Source organism: Mirounga leonina, unplaced genomic scaffold, assembly GCF_011800145.1.
Source record: "Mirounga leonina isolate KUSES-001 unplaced genomic scaffold, KU_Mleo_1.0 Mir_53, whole genome shotgun sequence".
NCBI lineage: Eukaryota > Metazoa > Chordata > Mammalia > Carnivora > Phocidae > Mirounga > Mirounga leonina.
This window is the reverse complement of record NW_023270807.1, coordinates 5426497-5451782: the sequence shown is the minus strand read 5'-3', so window position 1 is coordinate 5451782 and position 25286 is coordinate 5426497. Positions and strand designations below refer to the sequence as shown.

Below are 25286 nucleotides of genomic sequence, written 5' to 3'. Positions count from 1 at the left end.
CATTAGAATCTGTGGCTCAAGACTGGAAAGGTGACAGCCATGGAGACCAGTAAAATTTTAAGGGTCTATAGACAACACAGGTGCTTTTATTCTGGTTGTCTCTTGTGTCCCTCCCTTTGCGTAGAGCCCGGTCACAAGTTTCCCAGTGTTTCGGGTTGTTAACCAGAGACAGGGAAGTAGACCAGGGTGTCGCTAGCGTCATGGACAGACTGGAGTTCTTGTCAAGTACAGCAGTCGGAAAGGTTATCCCCCTTAGCAGTGGCTTGGGAGCTGTGGATGATGGCATTATCTTTCTAGGCCAATGGCAAAGTAAAGGAGAGAAAGAAAGAGAGGGCTTCCTGTTTAAAGTATGAAATCTTGATCCATTGTGAGAGGAGGAAGTCCACCTCAGTGTCAGCTACTTCTCTTCCTAGTCAGTTTGATTTGGAGGTCTCCAACGCTGGCATAGGACCAGATGTCTGGTAGGCCTTTTTCAGCAGTAAGATGTGTGTTCAAGCTTCAAGTCCCTGAAGCTTGGCTGCCCAACTTCTTACTGGCCAAACTTCTTAAATTCTTTCCCAGTTCAGTTTTATGATCTTAAAGTTGTCAGAAACCGGAGTGCCTGAGTGGCTCAGTCGTTAAGCGTCTGCCAGAGTCCTGGGATGGAGCCCCACATCGGGCTCCCCACTCGGCGGGGAGCCTGCTTCTCCCTCTGCCACTCCCCCTGCTTGTGATCCTTCTCTCGCTGTGTCTCTCTCTTTCAAATAAATAAATAAAATCTTAAAAAAAAAAAAGGTTGTCAGAAACCTGTACTTGTCAAAAGTCCTTTTCTTGAGTTTCCTTGAAGATGAAGCACCTTTGTAAGAATACTTTTGCAAAGAAAGTGTCAGAGTAAAACAATAATTGCCTGTAAATGACAAAAAACTTAAAAATTCCCATTGTTAGGGGCGCCTGGCTGGCTCAGTCAGTAGAGCATGGGACTCTTGATCTTGAGGTCATGAATTCAAGCCCCACCTTGGGCATAGGGCTTACTTTAAAAAAAAAAAAAAAAAAAGCCCATTGTTAAAGATCTATTGAGAGTTCATTGTAATGAAATTGACAAAGAAATCTGGTTATTTCTGTGAACACAACATTTCAAGAGAATAACTGGAAATATGACTGACGAAGCTTAAATATCAGATTTTTTAGGAATTTTACATAATTTCTGGAACCCTTATGTTAATAACATATGCATACAAGGATATTCATAAAGAAGGTTTAACATCACTTATTTGACAGTGCTTCACATGTAAATTAATTTATATGTCAAATATGCTTAATTCGTTTAACATCTTCCTTTTGGTAAGGAGAGAGAACAAGTCTTAGATGTTTCAGAGACCCTCTTGAAAATCCCAAAGTTCGTTCAAGATCAAAAAGATTTCATTTAGAATTTGATTTTGGAAAGCTTGTAAAACATATCAAAAGGTTTTTTAAAACACTTGGTTAAATAGGGTCATAGATCAGTGTGAAACAATACTTAGTTATCTATTTAACTACGGTGACAAAGACTTTGCAGGCAAGTATAGAAAATTAAATAGTTGTACAATTTCTATTTTTTTTTTACGATTTCTTTTTTTAAAAGATTTTATTTATTTTTTTGAGAGAGAGGGAGCACATGGCATGCACAAGCAGGGAGAAGGGCAAATTCAGTCTTATCCAAGTTGAACACACATAGAATTCCTTTATTAAGATTTTTTTTTCTCACAAACTTTCTACAGTTTTGTCCTGTTTTTCCTCTTTTCCATTTTGAAATTAACTTCCTCCCTTTAGGACAAAACTACTTTCCTTTCCCTTAACAAAAAAGCATGTCCATTCCTTATATCTTCTTTTACTGAAAACACACATCCTACTTTCCTTGCATACAGAGGTGTCTCCCTTGATATTTCTAGTAGTTTCAGATACACATGTTAGAATTCTTAATCTTTAAAAACCTAATTTCTAGTGAAAATAAAGAAGTAAACAGTTGTGACCACTGTGTAGCTTGGCAAATTTATAAATACTTTTTATTATTTTTAGAAACATGCTTTCTCATGGTATATTTCTCAGCATGGCACAAAACATATTTAGTAATAGACCCAGCTATCTTTAATTCCTCTAAAAAGAAGCAAAAAGTGGAAAATCCTATGTTTAGTAATTAATGTTTTCCTATTTTATCTTATTTGGAAATAATCTGGATATTCAGTGAATTTAACTTAATTCAACCTTTAACCTAGCGAAACTTTTTATCCTACTTAATCTGTCTAATTCACTTGCTCTTAACAATTATGTTTCGATTACCTACAAAAACTTCATGAGACATTAGATAAAGTCAGCCATCATCCCAAGCTGTTTTTCTTGCTGACACATTTTGTAAGAGATAACATGAACTCATTTTACCTTTAGTAAACAGAGGGAGAATAAAAGCTGTATGTCTGCGTTATTTTTAATTTGGGTAACTGAAGACATGTCTATGTTAATTAAACCAACAAACTTTAAATTAGTTTCAATACCAAATATTTTCCCAGATCATGTGAACCTAAAATTCATTTGGGTTAGCTGCTGTTTTATTTCTGAGAGTTTCCTTTATGTAAACCCTTCATTTTCCTAATGCCAATAAAATAGAGCTCTTTCACAAATTAACTTTGGCAGTACCATCCAGAGGTAGAAAAATACCATAAATCCACAGCACACCTATGTATAGACACCCTCAACAGAGACCTTATAGCTTCTGTTTTAAAATTACTGCCACGAATCGGGTACAAAACTCACTGGTTAAAAAAGAAGTTGGATCTAAGTTGTTTTTCTGGTTTTGTAAAGATTTATAGGACAAGGACAGTTGATTTTAATTCTTCAAGAAGTGGGATTGCAACTTAAAGGATATCATAGGCTGATCCACCCATAAATCCTTTTACAAGGGCTTTAGGTTTTTCTCTGCCTCTGGGTACCTTTAGTTTAAGGGATGAAGCCTAAAAGAAAAGTTCTGGGGCGCCTGGGTGGCTCAGGCGTTCAGCGTCTGCCTTCGGCTCAGGTCATGATCCCAGGGTCCTGGGATCGAGCCCCGCATCGGGCTCCCTGCCCGGCGGGAAGCCTGCTTCTCCCTCTCCCACTCCCCCTGCTTGTGTTCCCTCTCTAGCTGTCTCTCCCTCTGTCAAATAAATAAATAAAATCTTAAAAAAAAAAAAAAAGAAAAGTTCTTACCAGATTCTGAACTTCTAACCAGAGAGATACTTGAAAATTTGTTTAATTATGTTGTCAGTTTTCAGCCAGGACAAACAGCAAGCATTTCTGACAGTATTAAATAACACCCCTAAGATGTAAGAGAGGTCCCTAGAGAGGGTACAAAAGATGTTTTCTTTTCCTCTCACTGTGGGGGGGGGGGGGGGGCAGACTTCAGATAGAAATCTGGGAGAGATGACTGATAAGAACTCTCACCCTTAGCTGGCTTCTGCCCAGGATCCCCTCTGCAGGCTCAGAGAGGGGTTTCGAGAGAGTAGCTTCAATGTTTCCCAGAATTCAGCAAGGTTTTTCATTAATTTTAATTTTAGTTTCCCTTTGCTGTTTAAGGGAATAACAGCAGTTTACTAGAAAATCTCTTGGAATCTCGTCAACCTCAGAAGGGGCCCATATGGGGCCCTTCTTTGGAAATAGATATGAGAGCATCTGTAAGGCCACTAACTTGATGGACTTTCTTTACAGTCTTGTTCCAAAGTCCTTTCAAGGTGCTCAGCTGTGGTCTGGAGTTCAGTCGCAACAATGGCCTCCCATTCTATTTTCTGCCTTTTTATCAATCCACGAATGTCAGGAGGTAACCCATTTAAAAAACTTTTGAGGATCCTCTCTGGGTTTGGGAAATTCTTTGACTATGGCTTTAGATCAGTCTTTGACCTAGGCATGAGATACCTGAAGAGGATCCCTATAGCCTTAGGTGGCCTTATTTTAAAAGGTAACTGTTTAATAGTCTCTTGAGAACAGAAAGGCAATTCAGAGGATCACTAGACAGAGTATCAAGTAAAGGAGGACAGAGAGGCAGGAAGAGTTAAGTCAGTCTTGCTGTCTTTTGTTTTGGGTACCTGTTATATCTTTTTTTTTTTTTTAAGCCTTTTGCAACAAATCTTTCAATGAAGCTATTTTGGAATTTTGAAGCCTTTTGGAAGCTTCTCATGCCAGTTAAAATAGGCATCACATTCTGTTTGTTTAATTTGCAAGCCCTTGCTTTTCAATGCACTTCTTCACTGATCTTCCCTAATTGGAGCATTTCTCATAATGGCCATTGTAGTTCTTGTCTGTAATTCCTCAAAGAGCAGTTTGGTAGGCAGCAGTTTGGTAGGACCTTAGCCACAGATGGAGTTTAACCCATTCTCTGTCTAGCCATATCTAGCTGCAGATGGGGTGTAACCCATATTTCTCTCTGGCCATGTTTTGGGGCCCCCAACATAATGGTTACCAGGTCAAGCTCTCAGAACACAGTAAGATTGTGCTACTTTTATATATGCTTACAGCTTCTGAGACCATAGTTCTTAGGCATAGAATAAACAGGTGGGCCAGAAGGTGGCATGTTCAACTCTGAAAATAAAGGATCCTATTCTTTTTTATTTATCTACCTATTTATCTAAGCTTTTGGGTCTCAGAGCCAAATTAATACCTCAAAGGGAGGTACTAGGGGGTTGGAGATTATGTGGTGTTTTACAGTGTACACTGCACAGAAATTTTCTTGGGTTTGGTGGGTGATCCAGTCTCAATCTAACCCATTTGCTGACCAATTTATCCTAATATGGGAGTCTTAGAGTTAGGTGATGAACATTCTAACAGCTTTTAAATGTCTGGCTTGTGCCTACCAATTTTTGCAGCTTTTTGGTTTCAGAAATCCCTATTACCAATAGCCTTTGTCTTCACAAAATGAGACAAATATGTAGCTTAACACATTAGTAGTAACCAAGAGATGTTACTATAGACTGGCCAAGAGAAGGGCCTGTGTGCAACTGGGACTGGGGAAAGGAATGAACCTAGCAGACCCCAAAAATGAGAACTGGAGACTGGACTGGGTTTCCCAACAAAAGGGGACTTGCAGCCAATTAGATTAGAAGCATGACACAAAGAGACCAGAGCTCAGAACCTGGAGGAACTTCCCAGTGGCCCTCAGAAATGGTGAGAAAGACAGTTCACAGGGTACCATGCCTGCGTTTCTTGTTATCCCCAAATATCATCAGGATTTTGCTTAAGATCCCACTGCTGCCACCAAATCTGTTAAAAAACAAAACTCAGCTGAGTCAATTTGAAGATCTAATAGGCTTTATTCAACAATTGATGAATCTAGCAGCATCTCATTTAGCAGATAGAAAGGATCTCAGAGGAGCTGTACAAAATGAAAGCTTTTGTTGGCAGAAGGGGGCAGGGACAAGGAAAAAGCAGATCACCTCATCTTTCTTTGGGCAATGGAAGTGTTCTGTGACATGGATCACCTTACTGCTGACCAGGGAATTCCACACTGACTGGTCAAGATTACATTCCTGGGGGAGGTTAAAACTGCAGTTAGGTTAGGCATTAAGTTTTGGTTTGGTCATGTGGGCCTAGCAAAGGCTATTCTAATTGGGGCCTGTTGTCTCTTTTTTAATGATTTACATGCACGTAGTAGTTGTCTCAGTTGGGTAAAACAAAACAGTTGAAACAAAAATTAGGCTTATTCTTAAATATATGCCAGATGGCTCTTTTAGGAGATGAGTTTATGAAATTCGTGAATGACAGAGTGATACAATTTTGAAAGTCATTATTTTAGTTGTATTGTTCTTCTCTCTCAAGTCCCTAAATGACAAGAATGGCCAGTACTTTATAAAGAGGGCTTCTTTCCATTTGATCTTTATAAACACTATACTAGGGAGTCGATGTAAATATTAGCCCTATTTTATAGTCAAGGACGTGGAATTATCAGAACATTTAAATTACTTTCCTAAGATCCCAGCAGTCATGTGGTATGAAGCTGGGGCTAAGCTCAGTTTCCTGCTCTTTGCTCCTCCGCCCTCTGTCCTTTGAAGGCTGCTGTATACCCCAAAGGGAAGCCGAGAACCAAGACCCCAAAGAGCCCTTCTGCCGGGAAGACTGGCCGTTGTTCCCTGTGTGTTCTAGACTTGCTTAGGCTGTTTTTGTTTGTCAGTTTTCTCATCTCTAAAATGGGATCTAGTTAGTCTTTTTCCAGTTTTATCCAAGACATCATAAATAATAATGGAGTGGTGATGTATTAAGAATTTTGAGCCCAGGGGTAAAAATCTACTTACAGTGTAGTTTTATTTTACCTCCTGTGTTTTTGGAAGGGGCAAGTGGCTCTTTTCTTCTTCTTTACATGAAAGATAATAAACAAGCTTGAAAAGGAAAGTCCTAGAACTAAACAGATGGGTCAGGCATTCTCCATCATTGAAACACAAGGAAGTAACTCTAATTATTTCTAATAAACCTCGTTGGGCCAGGTGGAGGACTCAGGATTGTTTTTCTTCCTTCACTGGTTCCTAGCTTTGTAGTTTCTTCTCACTTAAGAATAAGGTTCCCCCCCCCTTTTTAATGTACTTATTGGTGTGTGATAATAGATAGGCTGATTTCTTTAATAGATGCAATGTTATCGGTATTTGACTGCAAAGATTAAATTAAACGATAAATTAAGACATAACATTTCCCAAAGACATTTTATGTTTTAATCAGTGCTAAGATGAAATAATAAATAAATAAATAATAAATAAATAAATAATAAATAACTGCTAAAGTAGCAGTAAAGTGAAGAAAACGAACCAGCATTACCACTTAATATTATGCAAGAAAAAATAATTACTTCTTAAGTACATGTAAATAAATACTAGTTAGTTACCAAATAAAGGTAAGGAGGGCTTTAGCTCATTAATGTGATTTCTTGTGATCTCCTGTAACCTGGCCTGGAGACTTTGTTGGTAGCACCCACAGCACAGTGCTACTCTCAGTTCACCAATGCCTTGCCTTCTTTACTGGCGTCAGAATACTTGAGAGCACGAATTGTTTCGTCATAGTACTGTATTTTGCAGGTACTTCACAGGGATGGGGAGACATTGCTTTCGTCTCTGTCACAACTCTGCCAACCTGTTCTTGAGACCATCTCTTTTCTGTGCTTGAGTTTCATTGTCTGTTGTCCCTTTTCATGCCTCTAATTCAGGCCTACCCTTGAAGACCTTCCTCTCAACACGACCCTCACACCTCGTGACACCTTTTCCCTTTCACCTCAAAACTTTCACTGCTTTTTCTCATCCAGGTCCCTTTGGGGGCTTTGTTATTCTGGCTTGTGTGCCAATATCCAACATTTACAGTCCCCCACCTGACTCAGAGGAAACCACAGTGAGGTTCCCTGGTGCCTTCTCTGGAAAAATCTGCTCATAGTGTTAAGCCCTTTTCCGGCTTTGGTTCTGTCTGCCTTTGACCCTGCAGATCATGCTGACTAGCTTGAAATGAATTTATGCAACCTCCATGTCAAAAGGACTCTAAGGTCTCTCCTGTCAGACTCCCTTTCGTCATCTCTCACCTTCTCCACTCTTTTCATTGACAGGTCTCTCTGGGGTGTGGATTCTAACTAGCCTGCAACATCTAGTACTGAGTTCCCTTCCTTCATGTGTCAGTAAGAATGAGCCTTGGAACTGGACATGTCTTTTGAGATTGTAGTGTCCATGCCTCTCATTTTATAGGGGAGGCATGTGGTGCCCAGAGAGAGTGTGGGATTTGCCTAAGGACGTGCAGCAAGTGAGCAGCAAACTTAGGACTAGCATCCTATCCCCCTGGCTCTGAAGCCATCCAGTCGTGTTTCCTCTACACATTCTTGCCATCTGGCCACCGCTGAGCAGAACTGTGCGGGCTGTGCAGATTTGGAAGACTTACACTGGCTGCTTTTTGGAGACTCATATAGATCGTTGGCCAGCTCCAGTAGATACGGCCGCACATCAATATTGGGCTATCCTGATCTCTATCAAAATCACAAGGAACAGACGTAGAGGATTTGATTCGATTGCTACATTTCTGAAATTGAAAAAACAACAAATTTAAAAAGACAAAGCTAGAAGGTAAATGGCAAAATAGGGAAAATACAAAATTTATGACCAAAAGAAAAAGATTAAAATCTTTAACTGTTTGGCTCTGAAAAAGAATAAGATGAACAACCCAAAAGAAAAATGGGAACAGGACATGTGACAGTGGGAGTAGACAGTTCACAAAAGAATGCGTGTAAATAAATGTTCATGTGAAGAAAATACCAACCTCTTTGTGAAGCAAAGAGAAACCATTTTGTGCTTATTAAATGGAAAAATATTCTAAATTATGCTCATAGTCATGCTGTAAGGGTAGGGCCAAACATTCTTCCATACGTGCCTGTCCCGGAAGGATTAGCTAGAGGAATTATGATACATAAATACAAGGGAATTGTCCAATCATTAAAGCAGTCTTAGGAGAATTTTATATGACACAAAAATGTTCACGAGATGACTTGTAACAAGTGGGAAAAAAAGATACTAAAATAAGTGGTATTCTAATTTTTTAAATGACATATGTGTATATGTACTTTTTTAAAACCTGTAAGGAAATACACCAAATGTTAAGTGTTTATCATTGAATGGAGGTATTATGAATGATTACTCACTCTCCTCTTTAAATTTTTTTGCATTTTCTAAATTTTCTCCAATGAATGTGTACTGTTTTTGAAATTAAAGAAAGAAATGAAACATTTTTTGTAAGAGGGGTTGAGACCTCACCTTTGGATCACACATTCTTTGCAGATCTGCTGGTTCTTGTGTGACCTTTTTTAAAAGCTGTCTCCTGCTCTTCGGTTTGCAGAGAGTGGCTCTGTAGTAAGGTAAAGACTACCTGGCATGGGGCTGTGTGTGCACATTTGGCCTGAAAAACTCATTGCCCCTCCACCAGGGGTTTCTTCATTTACCGAGTGAAGGGGTTGGTTCCCAGTCTTATAAGGCCCCTTGCAGCTCTAAAATTGGATCATCCTGATTTTCCCCAAGCTCTTCAGCAATCTCCTTTCCTTTTTATGTCTCCCTTATATCATCTCATTGATTCTAGTTTGGAAGACCAGACCCACCTTAAAATCTGACTCTGAGAAGTTTTGTAGTTCATGGTATTCTAAAAAAAAACAAAAAACCAAGACCTCCACAGATACTTCCTAAAACCTTCCAGGAGTTGCTTTTGCTAAGCAGTATTTTCTCTGTTACAACTATTTTATATTTTTCCATCCATTTTTAAGTTCTAGACAAAGGGTCAGCAAACTTTACTGGTAAAGGGCCTATAGTAAATATTTTAGGCTTTGTTGGCCATATAAAAGTCTCTGTGACATGTTCGTCTTTTTTTCTTTTACACAACACTTTTTTTTTCTTTAAGATTTTATTTATTCATTTGACAGAAAGAGAGAGAGAGAGAGAGAGAGAGAGAGAGAGAGCGCGCACAAGCGGGGGAGGGGCAGGGGGAGACGGAGAAGCCGGCTCCTGGCTGAGCAGAGAGCCGGATGTGGGGCTCGATCCCAGGCCCCTGGGATCATAACCTGAGCTGAAAGCAGACACTTAACTGACTGAGCCACCCTGGGGCCCCTACACAACACTTTTAAAAGATGTAAAATCCATTCTTAGCTCGGAGCCGCTAAGTAGGCCGTAATTTGCTGATCTGTATTCATAACCGTAGAGGAACAAGAAATTCTTTTCTCATACCTGGTGCTGCTTGCAAATTTGTTTTTTTTTTTCCCATATTTCTAAGACAGGCTGTCAGACTATAAATAAAGTAATCCTTCAGGATGACAGAAGAGAATTTATATTAATGGGTAACCGAAAGCACATTATTTTGTCCAGTTCATCAAATGTCTATTTAACCAAAAGCTCAGAGGTGGAATCTGCATTAAAGGACTGTTTTAAGTCATATTTTATATTATGTACTTTATACTATCCCTGAAAATACCTTAAAATCCTAGATTTGGGTGAAGACTCAGAAAGTTGACCCTCATGCTTTCAGCTGGGCTACATTCAAGTGCTTTCAACTCTCCCTTCTAAGCCTAGTAGTTAAGAGCACAGATTTTATAATCAAACGGACATGGGTGTGGTCCTAACTTGATTGTTTATCCCCTTTGGCCTTTCAGGTTAGTCTTGCTGAGCCTCAGCCTCCGCTTCCTCATCTCTAGAATGAGGGCAGTAATCTGCAAGTGTCAAAGGAATCAGGCTTAGAACGCAGTCTTGGTACAGCTCTTGGCATTCTTGGGGGTTCCTCAGTTGGTATGGGATTATTAGAATACCTTTGTTTTTAAATTTTTTAATTATTTTGTAAATTCCAGTATAATTAACATACAGTGTTACATTAGTTTCAAGTGTACGATATAGTGATTCAATAATTCTATACATTACTCCGTGCTCATCATGGTAAGTGTACTCTAATACCCTTCATCTATTTCACCCACCCCCCACTCATCTCCCCTCTGGTAACCATCAATTTGTTTTCTATAGTTGAGGCTTTTTTGGTGTGTCTCTTTTTTTGTTGTTCATTGTTTTGTTTGTTAAATGCTACATATGAGTGAAATCATGGTGTTTTTCTTTCTTTGACTGACTTATTTCACCTAGCATTATACTCCCTAGGTCCATCCATGTTGTTGCAAATGGCAAGATTTCATTCTTTTTTATGGCTGAGTAATATTCCATTGTATATATATACCACATCTTCTTTATCCATTCATCTATCAATGGATACTTAGATTGCTTCCATAATTTAGCTATATTAAATAATGTTGCAATAAACATAAGGATGAATATATCTTTTCAAATTAGTGTTTTTGTATTCTTTGGGTAAATGCCCAGTAGATCATATGGTAACTCTATTTTTAATTTTTTGAGGAAATCCCCTCCCCCCGGCAGTGTTTTCCACAGTGGCTTCACCAGTTTGCATTCCCACCAGCAGTGCACAAGGGTTCCTTTTTCTCCATATCTTCGCCAACACTTGTTTCTTATATTTTGATTTTAGCTATTCTGACAGGTATGAGGTGATTGTAGTTTTGATTTACATTTCCCTGATGATGAGTGATGTTGATTATCTTTTCATGTGTCTGTTGGCCACCTGTAGGTCTTCTTTGGAGAAATGTCTGTTCATCTCTTCTGCCATTTTTATTTGGATTATTTATTTTGGGGGGTTGTGTTGTATAATTTGTTTATATATTTTGGACGTTAACAATCCCTTTTTGTTTTAGGATGTTCAGTGTTCTCCCTCCAGAACTAATTACAATCTCAAATAGCAGTCAATCCCAATAAGTGTTTCTATGACTCTAACCCACATCTCATCCACTCTAGGACTTGTAGTCCTAGTCTACTGAAACTGCCATCCATTTCTCTCTATTTAATCCTCATTAGACATAGAAAAATAAGTGAAAACAGTCAGTAATGACCTTCTGAAGAATGAAAATAAAATACGTCCTCATTAATTCTAGTTCTGTTAACCTTTGCCTTAAGTTCGATTTCCCTATGCACTATTTTTGTTTCATCTTTACCCTTCCTGTGCCCTTCTGCAGCTGAAGAGCAAAGAGCTGGACACAGTATCCTAAACAAGGATTTCATCATTTCATTCATCCATTCAGTAAATACTTACAGAACCTTGCAGTGCACTGAACCCTATGCCTGGAGCTGGCCATACAGCAGTGACTAAGACCAAGTCTCTGCCTTGTGTTCCTTACATTCAAGTAGGAGAGGTAGACAAATGAGATGTCAAGAAATAAATATGATACTTGCTGGTTGTATTTTGAGAAATTGGAATGGGGTAATGTGCTAACAGGTGACTGAATCCAGGGAAGGGACACTTGAGTGGGATGATCAGGGAAGGCCCCTCTAATGAAGTCATTTGAGCTGAGACTTGGATGATCAGAAGTGGGCCATGCAGAGAGCTAAGAGAAGAGTGTTCTAGGCTAGTGAATAGCCATGGTAAAGGTCGTGAAGTGTGGGAACTAGCTTGGGGTGTTTGAGGAGCAGGAAAAAAAGCCATGTATGTCTGAAATCTGGTGATAGTCTGTAGGGTGTTAGCAGAAGGTATGGCTTGAAATGAGGGCAGAGAGGAAGGCAGGAGCTGGGAACCACACGCCTTGGTAGTATGGAATTTATTCTAAAAAGCCATTGAAGGGTTTCGCCAGAGAATGAAACAACTTGGTATATATTTTCGAAAGATCACTCTAGCTACTGTGAGAATGGACTATAAAGGGGACAGGCAAGGAAAAGCAAACACTGAGAATTGGGAAGGAGCTGCCAGGGAGGCAGGAAGAAAAAAAGAGAATGTTCATAGAAGTCTGAAGAAGACAGTCTTTCAGTAAGGGCAGATGAGAGATGGGAGTAGGCAGTAGATGCTACACTACAGGTAAGAACAGAAAAGTGACTAATGAATCTAGCAAAATGGAGTTTATTGGTGACCTTGCTAAGAACCAAATCAGTGGAGTCATGGGAGGAGAGAACGGAGGAGGAGGTAACAGGGATAGACATGTGCACAGAAGATGAAAGTATTACGTATCGCTGGGAAGAGAAGCAAGCAGAGAAGTGGCAGAGAGGCTGGAGGGAGACTCAAGGGCCAGGGAGGATGATATTAAGATACTTGTATGTGAATTAGAATGATTCTGCAGGAAGGGAGGATTTGATAATGCAGGAGAGTGGATTTTTTCAGGGGCCAGGTGAGAGAAGGGCCTCACACTCAAGTGGAAAATTGGCTTTAGGTAGGGATGAGGCTCCATCCTCCCTCTTAACATAAAGAGAGGCAGAGTTCGTAAGGGTAGATTGAAAGAGGCAAAAATAGTGCATAGGGAAATCGGACTTAAGGCAAAGGTTAACAGAACTAGAATTAATGAGGACGTATTTTATTTTCATTCTTCAGAAGGTCATTACTGACTGTTTTCACTTATTTTTCCATGTCTAATGAGGATTAAATAGAGACACAATCCTTGTGTTTTTCTGGGCCTTTGTGGTATATTATGGCCCTCTAGATTTTTTTTTTTTTTTTTTTTTTTGGTGCTATTATGCTCATTTATTTGTGCAATATATTTTTTTCTCCTTCTGCAGGCCATGTATCTTACATACAGATCTGTTTCCATGTCTGTTTCTCCCACTAAACTGGCATCTCTTCAACAAGAGTGGTTATCTTTGTATCTCCAGACACAGCTCACTGTTTGGCAAGAACTCAGTTGAAGGAATGACAGCTACATCAGTACAAAGAACTCATGTAGCAGCTACACAAACATGCAGTAGAAAGGAAAGTAATTCAAGAGCATGAATAAAATTCAGTGTTTATATTACTTAGAAGAATTAATTTATCTTTTTTTTTTTTTAAGTTGAATGAATTGTTACTGATTACCAGAACTGGGGAGTAGCTCAGGGTCAAAAAAGGAAGTACCTCACTCCCCGCTTGGAAGGAGGTGGAATTTTAACAGGCTCTCTGGGTAGGGACAAGTTAGTGTCTAGCATGCTATGCTGGAAAACACTGGTGGAAAACAGGTTCTGGAGAAAGTGAGATTCAAATGTATATGGGGAAAAGCAAATCCCAGTATGGTCAGTTGTTTGAGGGGATCTCAGAGGAGCGGGGAGGTTGTATGCTAAGAACAAGATGAAATGTTAAAGAGAATGGCCCACGCAGATTTGTGCTGAAATGAACAAGAACAACTTTATAGAAACTAGTTTCAGTTTGGGACGCCTGGGTGGCTCAGTCAGCTGAGCATCTGCCTCTGGCTCAGGTCGTGATCCTAGGGTCCTGGGTTCGAGCCCCGCGTTGGGCTCCCTGCCCAGCGGGGAGCCTGCTTCTCCCTCACCTTTCCCTCTGCCATTCCCTCTGCTTGTTCTCTCTCTCTCTCAAATAAATAAATAAAATATTTTTTAAAAAGAAAAAAAGTTTGAGTTTAGCATGCGAAGCTCTTTCCCAAATGCTTTCTGCTTGGATGGGGAGAAAAAACCACAACAAAACAAAATAGTTAACTTTCCCCTTCAACATTATACAGCACATCCTCAATGAAACATGACTTTCTGAGTTACAAGCTGCCCCTGGCAAAGACGCTGGTTTTAAGAGCATAATCCAACGCATGCCCTGAAATTAATGTTCCATGGGCACTCCAAATTTGTGTGATGTACTGTAAGTTATATCCAACCCAACTGTTCTTTAAACCAGCTGCATTAAGTATCATGAAATAAGTTGCCCTGAAAGGAACCATCTGAATAAAGACGCTTTTATGCCTTTATAACTCCTTACTACATGACCCCAGGTCACTGCTATTGACACTGGGAGCTTCCTCTCCCACTTCTCACTCTCTTGCCTTTAATGGGTGGGAGGTCTCCATACCAGCTTTCTTTCTCTTTTTGGCTTCCAGATGCTAGCAAATGGTGCTGCTATCCCCACGATGGCTGAAAGCTGTGGGCACTGGCCTCTCCATCATGTCTCTCCCCTTCCCAGAGGCCCGTGGGGTACCAGCTGAAGAAAGGTCACAATCAGAGCAGCCCACCCCACAGAGCTCATTTCCTCCAGACTCATGAAAATGCCATCTTCATCTTCCCCTGGATTTTTACTTTTCAAAACACTTTCCGATGTGCGGCCTCATTTTATTTTACATTAAACTGACAACGTAACATCTCGCCAGGGTTCAGCTGGGAATACAGTTCTGCCCTCACTGTGCTCTGCCATCTTGCCAGCTCTGTCTTTGTTACTCAGCTCTCAGTCAGAAAGGAACTAATTTACATTACATGATGCTGTGGTTGTCTCCTTGAAGAAAGCTAGATTCTTGCACACCTTGGGAAAGTATCTATCTGTGAATGTACTCGAATCTTCCAGATTACATGCCATTCCTCTTTTCTCTTCTTTCTCTTTCACATCATTGTGGGGTCCCCTCAAGTTAGAGCTAAATCTTCTGATTTTGCTCTCCCCACTCAATGGGATTTTACTCAAGGGGCCCATGGCTTCTGTCTTTCATTCCCTTTTTACCTGAGAGAAGTTGATGTAAGTAGAAAGGCATTTTCTAAACATAAGGCTACTGCCATAAAAGAAGAGAATTTTGACTTTGCTGAAGGTGCCCAGGTGTTAGTTTACTTCCCCAGAAGGATTTGGAACAAGCTTGGATTTGGAAATAAAGGTTCTTGTTCTGGGGTGTGTTGACTGAGCAGTCATGGCAACATCTGTGGCCCAGTGACATAGCTGTGGTCCAGAGAGGGAGTGTTGCCTTGTACAGCAGTGATTCAAGCCTAGATCTGGATTTTTAAATGTTGGAAGATTTTGAAGAAAAAAGATTTTTTTTTCCTCCAAAGATTTTTAAAAACTTTGCCATGGTGCAGTTAACTTAATCACTACCTCAAATTTGTCTCATAGCCAATTTGTGTTTTTACTAACATGAAGGATGGTATTCTTTTTATGCTTTCTCCTCTTTCTCTTTCCACCTTTTCCCCTCGACACTGTGGATTATCAGATAAACTTAAATAGGAAGGTCGATACCAGGTTAACCAGAGTTTAATTAACACTGTGAGTGGGACGCTGGGTGGGATGGGAGTAGGGACTGAATGGGTTGTGTGTCTGAACTCCTGTCATTTTGATGTTTGTTCCACATTGGACCCCTGTTGTTTTCTACTTACCCTTCATGGTATATTTGGAAACTATCTCATAGGCAGAACAAAGCTCAGGGAAATCTCTACTCTTGCAGTTTTGGTTGTGTTCTTGAAGTTTCCATCTGATAACAATATAGTTTAGAGAGAACTTTTCGAGCTTTTTGAGAACTCCTGAGACTCTAATTTTGTCTTCGCCTGCAGCCAAGATAATTGAAGCTTTGTCAGTCTATTTCAGGGGCACATCTTCAGGTAGAATGTGGTACTATTTGGGATGTTTAGGTAGACCAAAGGGAATGCAACTTGTGGCTCTTCCTGGAGCTATAATTCTGGTTGTGTGTATGATGAAAACGAAATGGAATTTTAGCCCACAAGACATACTGAGGCAACTTAGTCATTATACAGTAGCAACCTCTCTTGTATTAATTCCCAAAGTCTCCTTGGATTTTTGGTCTAGTGATTGTTTATTCCCTTCTTCAAGGAAACCAGGATTCCTTAGCCCTTCCCTGCAATTGCTGAAATAGATTCACACAGAGTTTGAAGGTGAGTGAGGTGAGCCCATCCAGGAGCCAGGAACCCCCATTTCTTCCCTTTCTTAGTCTTCTGCTTTGTCTGTCTGTCCACATTTCTTCTCGGTGAAAATAGACAGTCAAATTCAATGATGCAGAAAGGGGAGAGAGTGGTTTTACAGGAATGATGATACCATCCTCACTGTCAGCCATATAATCCTCTAAAAAAATGGGAGACAGGATACAGACAGTCAAATCATACTAATAGACCATTTATCAATATCCACATGCCCAGGGATGCCTAAAAGACCAGTAAATGGAGGTGTCAGATGATATATGTGGGTAAATTAATATGATATTCAAATCAATAAAGTAAAAACAAAATGTTTCAAGGATGGTAAGGCTCATGAAAGCACAGTACTCACAAATACATGACCTTCCTCTGTGTACAGCCCCCTCTCTCGAATATGTACACACCCAAGCAGAGACTGACTGTAGACATTTTGAACCTCTGCTCCCTCCCTGGTGGAAGGCATTTGAGGGGACAGAGAGGAAGGGGCATATTGACCACAGGCTGTTTGCTCTGAGGCACCTGAGCGTACTTTTGTCTCACCTCATGCTGCCCAGCATCCCCGTGCAACAGGGCTTCCTCTCCGAGGAAGAAATTGGAGCTCAGAGAAGTCACACCATCTTTTGGAAAGGAAAAAAAAAATGGTGGGACCAGATTTCAAAACCGGGTCTGCCTGACTCCGTGACCTTGAGTGGCTTCTTTTTCTACTAAACTGTGCTGCCTCACCAGAAAGCTATGTGCGTCTTCACCTATGTATTTGTAGCATCTTTGCTCTTCACTTTGAGTCAAGGGAGTGATTCTTAAATGACCCCAGGATAAGAGGACCTCCTGTGGAGACTTTATAAAAAACAAATATCCCCAGTTAGTATTGCTTTCATCCTCACTTTCTTAACTATAATCAGCATTGATTCTTTCTTATTCCCTGATAGCGTTAAGTTATGATAACATTAGGGTGACAGAAAATAAAATTGGCACATATAGATACTGCCTAGAAGATCAATAAAATGTAAGAGTTGGCAACAGTTAAAGCAGGTCTTATCTAAAAAGTATGAACATAAATACAAAGCACAGGCTTTAAAAGCATTTCATATAAAGGTAACTTTGTTTGCTAAACAAGGTTTTTTGAAGGTGTAAAGGAAAATACAATCTTGCTTCTGAGCACCTTATTGTAAGCATGATTCTGCCCCTGGCATGTCCTGTAGGTGAGAGTTAGCTCTTAAAGAAGCCATGTCTATTCAGTTTCATTCAGACTTTAGATCTAGCATATAGTAGGTACTAGGGAAAGGTTATGTTACGGACTAAACATTCATCTTCCTAAAATTCATACATTGAAGTCATAACCTCAAATGTGATGGTATTTGGAGGTGGGTCCTTTGGAGGTAATTAGGTTTAGGTGAGGTTGTGAAGGTGAGGCCCCTATGATGGGATGAATGTCCTTATTAAAATAGAAAGAAAGAAAAGAAAGAAAGAGAGAGAGAGACCGGTCTCTCTCTCTCTCACCACGTGAGGACACAGCAAGAAGGTGGCCACTGTCAATCAGGAAGAGAGCTCTTACCAGGAACCAAATCAGCCAGCACCTTGATATTGGGCTCTCCAGCTGCCAGGACTGAGAAATAAACATCTTTTATTGAAGCTACCCAGTCTGTGGTATTTTGTTACAACAAGGGAGCTAAGACTGGCTAGTGGAAATGAATCAGAAATCAGTCTTCTAATAAAATGCCATCTTTCCAGGACATCATCTTGCTCTGTTCCTTTTACCTCTGAATGGCTGTACTCTGCTCTGTGAGTGGCTTGCCCTCCCCACTGATTAGAGAAAGGAAGCCCAGATTAAGGTTTCTCTTTTCCTTTCTCTGACTTCTGCCTCATTCCCATTTTAGTTTAGGGAAGACATCTTTGTCATGCACCCCCCCCCCCACCCCAGCCCTTATTAGTCATCCTTAAACCCCGCCCATCCCACGTGTCATCTCACTTACACCTGAATGGCTTTGGCAGGACCCTTCCCAGCTCTGCTGTCCCTTCCCTGGGTGTATTTAAAAATCAGTTAACCACAGTTTCTATTTAAAAGCTCCAAGGGAAAATTAGGTAGAGTAATAACATTTTCATATGATTATTTGCCATATTGGCATTGAGGCAGCAAAATCTGTTAGAAAAACTGTTTGCTCTTTTCCCATGTGTCCATATTGAATAATACAGAGCTGGATATGCTGTCTCTATTCTGAAGCTGTCATGTGTTGTAATAACTGGTTTGACACTTACTATCTTTTTTAATGCAAAGAGGAAATTGTCAGAGTTTGCAACAGTAAAATGATCCTTTGTTATTTGTATTATTTTCACTTGAAAATATATTTTACTCCCTTTGCCTCGATAAAACTGAAGTTTACGTGGTAAAAGACGATGGCATGACATGAAATGCCAGGGTTTGGACAGTATCAGAGAAGAGCAGGATTCAAATGAGTCGTTAATTGGTTATTTTTAGAACCAATGTTTATAGACAAAGCTGTCAACTCAAATCATAGCCTAACCTCGTAGGATCTTGGTGCTTTATCAGAATAATTATTCATCACTGACTTTAATGTATCTTCCTGGAGTGGCTACAAGCGTCCTTTCCATGCTGGTTTGTCAGCACGTGTCACACACCCTGGCTTTCCTCGTGTGCTGCAGGGTAGAAGGAGGGAAGATACAGCCTCACAGCCTCACGGGTACACGGAATTGTGCTTTTGGTTTTACATTCCTGGGAGAAATTTGTGACCAGATTGTTCTGGCCTTTGTACTGTGCTGCCTTGAAAACAATTTCCGAAGTGCCTTAATGGTTAAGCTTAAAAACTGTAGTTTCATTTACTTTTTTTAAAAATTTATTTATTCATTTGAGACACAGAGATAGAGACAGAGAGAGAGAGAGAGAGAGAGAATGAGCAGGGGGAGAAGCACAGAGAGGGGGAGAAGCAGGCTTCCCGCCGAGCAGGGAGCCCGACGCGGGGTTCGATCCCAGGACCCTGGGTTCATGACCTGAGCTGAAGGCAGACACTTAGCCATCTGAGCCAACATTTACTTTTAATGAATCTTTGATATTCAACAGTTAGATTAAACAGAGTGAAAAACACAGTGGCAATCCCAAATTAATTTTCTCCAGCCTGTCAAATGGACAGTTGGGTTATGGAATGGACATTTCCAAACTTGCTTGCCATTTTACAGTATCTGAAGAGCTAGAGAGAGGAGCTCCTCGAGTTCCCGCCCCAGAGTGGACTGAGGAGAAGGCCACTGAATTTGAGCCATTGTGTTTCTAGGCCTGGCTCTGCCACCTGAGTCTCTCTGTACTTTTAGAACTCCACTTTCCCTGTCCCTGACTCCAGTGGTTGAGCCAGACGCTGTCTCAGGTCTCTTCTCTGCCCTAACTCAGTGATCTGAAGCGGCAAGGGTAGCAGCAGCTTTGGGGCAGGAAGCAGCAGGGGACCCAGGAGATAGATGATGGCCATGCTCGCCTTCCAAGAGCCAAACACTGCCCCCAGTGTGGCAGAACTGCATTCTCAGCAAACAATAAATATTGAAGGCCTCTATAGAAGGGGCTGTGCTTGGTGCTGCGGGGCAGGATGAAAAACAAAAACATAGTCCATTTGACCGAGAAGTGAGAGCTAAAAGCACAGAAAAGAAATTGATGAGTCAAGGCAGCATACGACGTGTCTGGTGAGTGCTGTGCATAGTAAAGGTTATGAGCAGGAACTGAGATCCTTGGGGAGCGCCCAGAGACTCAGAGCTATGGAGCCGGAGCAGGCCCTGTGCAGGCAAGGCTAGAAGCAGGTCCGTGGGAAACAGAATCACAGACTTTTGGGCAAAGACTGGGAGGGCAGCCTGGGAGTTAGGCTGAAGTTTTTTCCTTTTATGTGTAACCATTACTGGGAGATCTTTCTGAGAATAAAGGTATTACTCCTATGGAAAATTTGGATACTAAAAAAACATGGTAAGGAAGTACAAATCACCCATAACTTCATAATCTGTAGATCACGACTTTAATCTTTCATTTATTTCTCTTTGGTTATGTGTCTGTGCGTGTATTTTACAAATGAACTTCAGATCATGTTATATATGTTTTATGTCCTTTTTTTTTTTACTTTTGTTTTATTACTTTTCCCCACATTATTAAATATTCCTTGAAAACATTTGTTAGGACTGTATATTATTTCATTATGTAGAGGTACCATAATTTGATTTTTCCTACATTAAAGCACATATAGATGATTTGTTTTGATATCATAAATAATGCTGTGATGGATACTCATATATAAAGTTTTGCTTGTTCTTATATACAAATTATGTGATTAGAGATTTCAAAAATTATACTTTTATATAGAATTTAATGTGGCATGTGAGGAGTTCAAACTTTAAATTATACACATTAGATACAATCTAAATTTATCATGATCTCGACTACAAATTTGACTCCAGAAAATAAATGTAATTGTATCTCAGAAAGAGGCTAGAGGATGCCTCTACCCTGGGCCAGGCAGAAGTACTGTGAAAGAAGACTGTAAACTGATGCTAGTATCTTTTTATTGATTCATTCATTTATGTGAACCAGGAACTGTGTCAGACCCTGGGAATGAGGATGGCTTGGATTCATTTAAGTCACTGTTGGTTCTCTCTTGAACTTCTGTAGTCGTCTCTTAACTAGTTTCCCTGTCTTACATGCTTGCTTCACTCCATTTTTTGCCTAGAAGCTACAGTGTGCTTTTTAAGACCTAAATCAGGTCATGCCCCTAACCCTCTTGACTTCCCATTTTACCCGGGTTAAAACCCTGTGCCTTAAGTGTGGCCACTGTACTGCCCACTTATTACCTCCAGCCTTACTGGCCTTTTGCTGCATTTTCTAAAATGTGCTGGGCTCTTTCCTACCCGAGGGTCTTCTCACATGTTGCTTCTCTTCCTGGAACACTCTTCCCCCGATCTTATCTGACCACCTTATTGCTTACCCTTTAGTCTTAGCTCAGTTTTCACTAACTGAGAGAATCTTTTTTACTACCGCCACCCTTATCTTAATTAAGTCTTCTCCTAGAACTCAGGTCTTTTTCTTTAAGGCACTTATCACATTTGTAATGATGCCTTTGTGTATTTAATGCGTGACTCCTGCGCTAGACCATAAGCTCCATGAGGGCAGGGACCATGACTGTCTTGCTCACTTTTGCCCAGCATCCATCACTGTCCTTGTCACATGGTAGAGGTGAAAGCATAAATAAAGGGTGAATAGAACAGACATAGGCCCAGTCTTCTTAGAGTTTATAATCTTATTGAACTTCCATTTCATCTCTAAAAGTAAGAGAAGAGGAGGAATCAGAAATGATGAAGAGTAGGATTTAGATGGTTGGTAGGATACAGGTGTTATTGACAGAATTGGAGAGATGGTTAGGCTAAGTCAAGTTAGGAGAGGAATGATGAATCCAATTTTTGATGCATTGAATTTAAGGATTAAGGGGGGATAAGTGGGATAATCCATTGGAAAAATCCAGCATTTCAATACCAATCTCTTGCCTTAATAAAACAAAGCCTCAACCCAAACTTTTTGTTCATTTCTTATTCGGGAATGTTATTCATGAATCAGAGAACTTTTTTTTTTTCCAGTTGAAGCCCTGCAGCTTTTTTTTCTTTCTTTCTTTTTTTTTTTTTAAGAATATTACATTTATCCTTCTAAATGGCAGGCGAAGAAATAGAAAGAATAAAGCCATCATTTTTGTCTCCCTTGAAGACATGGCATTCTGCCATCTCAATTACAGAAGCCCTCATACCTCCCTGTTCTGTGTGGAGGAGAAAAACAAGTTGGAACTTTCCTCCTCCTTCCCTACCCCAGCCACCACCATCAACTCCTACTTCAATTATTTCGAAAAAATATCTAAATTTTTTTAGATGTGGGGAGCTTCCATAGTGTTTTCATGTACTTACCGGGATCTAATCATAGTATCAGTCTTCTAATGTTAAATTTTGAATGTAGTGTTTCAAGTCTTGATACTTTGCAGAATTGCAAACATAAATTTAAATCAGAAGCTGATTTTCTCCAAGAAGTAATAGAAATATTCTTTGCTCTGTGAAATGTGAGTAATGCAAGAATGGAGTTGATTATGACTTGAGCAAGATTATGGATCTTAGAAAGCCAAACCTAGATATGAGCTCATCTTTTCACATTATAGAACTAGCATATTTTTAGAAAATGAATAAAAATATAAACCAAAACCCCATCTCACATAGATGCCTTTGGCCTTGTGTCTCTAGAAGTTCTAAAATGTATCACTGGATTGGTTGGTTATCTTTCACTTGTTTGCAAGATGGAGACTGCCTTTGAGATATTAGTCAGGCACAATCTGTAGGTCATACATAATTTTTTAAGTTACTGAAGAGTCCAAGGCGTTGTCTTTTGCTGCTTGGGCACCTTTCTGTGACAGTGCCCAACTCTCTTTCTCAGTAACCACCTCAGCTTGACACAGTTGTATTTGCTGCTTAACACTCTGTAAAATGTTATTTAAATATTTCTAACTTATTGTTTCATGCTGGGTTTTATGGAACATAAATTTCTATTTAGGCCACTAATTTACAGTAGAAGTTTGTTACTAATATCACTGCAGGCTCCATCCATCTAAAAATATTGCTCATAACCTACGCTAAAAATATGTTATATATTTGCACTGTATGTAAACAGTGTTGTGTTTTATTAGTGTGCAGTGCTTTGTCTATGGAAATGTCGTATCGCAGCATATATTTAGAGGGGCTAGGAACTCAAGTAGGGTGGAAAGTCTACAGAAAAGTGAAATCCCTGCAGGATGGGATTTATGGAATTTTCAGGGTGCTTTGCAGAAAATTTACATACAATATCTACATTTTTCTCCAGAGGCAAAGTGGAATCTTACAGAATGTTCTGGGAAGCTCTGTTATTTCATATATTCTCCGTCTTTCTAAGTGGTTTATAGAGGATTGAAACTACAAATCTATTCAACTTAAAAGAGGCAGTCATTATTGCTGTAATGACCATGTTTTTATTTTTAAAACATATTTGTTAAACGGACCAGAGATAATGTAAGTGTATCTTCCTTCTGGTAGGGAAGAGACATGATTTCAGGGAATGGCATCCTGTTTTCTTTCTCTAAGTGCCCTTGAGGTGGAAGAGATGATTCAAGGAATGGAAGATTTAAGACTTTGGAAGAGTTGATTGGGATCATTTTGAGTAACCTTCAGTTACTTCAGGTTATTTAGACTGGTTAACTGAAGGTATTCATTTCTGAGCTCTAATTTTGTCCTTCGCTAGTAAAAATGGGGGAAAGAAAGGAGATTCATTATGATTAAATCCCAGTTACAGAGTTTGTTTCATTCCTGACATCCTGATGGGTCTGATTCCCTGGGTGAGACAGCCCCGGTGCTGACCACATCGTCCTCACGCTGATAACAGTGTGGCCGCTGGGCATCACCTAGCAAATGCAAACCTGGTACTTGGTGACTAGTTACAAAGACGTTGTGTCTCAAAACAGACAGATTTAAGTGGCCAATTAAACCACCAGCGCTGCGCTTTTATTACCTTTTAAAGGTATGTTGAGATTTGATAGCCAGGTGCTTAAATGGAAAATCTTAGAACTTATTTAAAATACATTTGCAGAAAATTAAGGCCATTGGTTCTGCCCCTAAAACAGTGATGCTGTGGTAAGAAGTTTATCACCCTGTGTTTCCATGGTTCCCCAGAGTGCCAAGAGCCATCATCTGTGATGAAGATTTTTCACAAACAATCCCAAAAAGTTTTAATGTAGCAAATGAATCTTGGAAAACTGCTCTCTCTTTATTTTACTACTTCATTCGATGCATGTTAAAGAAGAAGCGGTGAATCACAGAATTAAATGTGATTTTCTAAGACCTTTGAGGTGGCACTTTCTGATTGATCCCCACTGGCGTTTTGCTTGATTTGTTGCACTGAGGCAGGAGGTCTTCCAAAGCTGTTCTCGTCTGCAGGCAGACCCAGAGTGAAGGGTGCTTTCTGAGTAGTGCGCTCGCGCTCAGCTCCTGCTAGTCCGCTATCCTCACCTCGCTCTGCTAGGCACAGACTCCACCAGCTCTTCTCTCGTCGGTCCTGTTTGACTGAGAAACTTCAGAAATGTTCACAGTAAAATGATAAAGCATTCTCCAAAAGTTGACCACTAGATTATTAAGAAAAAAAAATGGGATAGAATCTGAGTCATAAAGGTTTTCCAAAAAAGGCCTTTTTTCCGAGTTCGCAATAAAATGAGCGTTCATTTGTATCCACAGCCAAGGCATTTCTAGCAAGTTCCTGAGCTGTCCTCCCCCCCATCTTCAGCCTGTGCTTTCATTCTCAAGACCAAGACACACTGCGGCTACGTGGAGATTCTGTGGGTAGGACCATGGTTGCCCTCCCCTCTAAACTTGGCCTCCCCCTCCCCGAAGCTTAGGCCTGTGCTGGGCAGGATGATAAATGTGAAAATTGGACTGCATATCGGGGCCAGGTTCTTCACTTTGTCATTTTTCTTTCCTCCCCTGGTTATTTCTTCTGTTCTTATAAAAAAGGAAAACAAAGCCCATTTAACAACTGCAAAGCACACAGTCTGCAGAGGCCTTAAAGATTACTGGCAACAAAATATATTTATGTCTTTAATAAGGATTTGAAATTTACCACTCACTAGATAAATTTTCCCTCTCTGTTCTTTCTCTCTGGAAATCCTTGGTGTTGGCTGAAACAATTTGGTCTACAGGATATTACATTAATGTCTTTTGATTTCTGAGGAAATATTTTATAGTGTTTTCTGCCAATAATAAAATTTTGAGATAATTCTAAATTCTGGCATACATGGGCAGTTTTGAATTAAACATTAAATTATTCTGTATGGCTTGCAAATGTCTGAAAACTGAGAGAGTACATCCCATGTAATGAATGTAGGTGGGTGTGAGAGTTTATTGAAAGGCCAAAGATGTGGCTATGGAATACAGGTGATATATCTCCAGGTGAACATTGAGTGATCGTTCGTGGAATCCAGATTAAAATCACTCAGATGAAATGATCATGTTGCCTGTGTGATGGTCTTTTATCAAAGCCTGTCTTAAAAGATGAAGAGGTTACAATGCCGCCAATTAGGCAGGGTGTTTCAAAAGTGGGCT

At 40.0% G+C, this 25286-nt stretch overlaps 1 protein-coding gene across 3 annotated transcripts in view; it reads left to right on the top strand.

The window, feature by feature from the left end:
* Positions 1-25286, top strand: part of BTBD9 (BTB domain containing 9) — a 427542-nt gene that overhangs the window by 137260 nt on the left and 264996 nt on the right. The gene's annotated exons all lie outside the window — the stretch shown is intronic.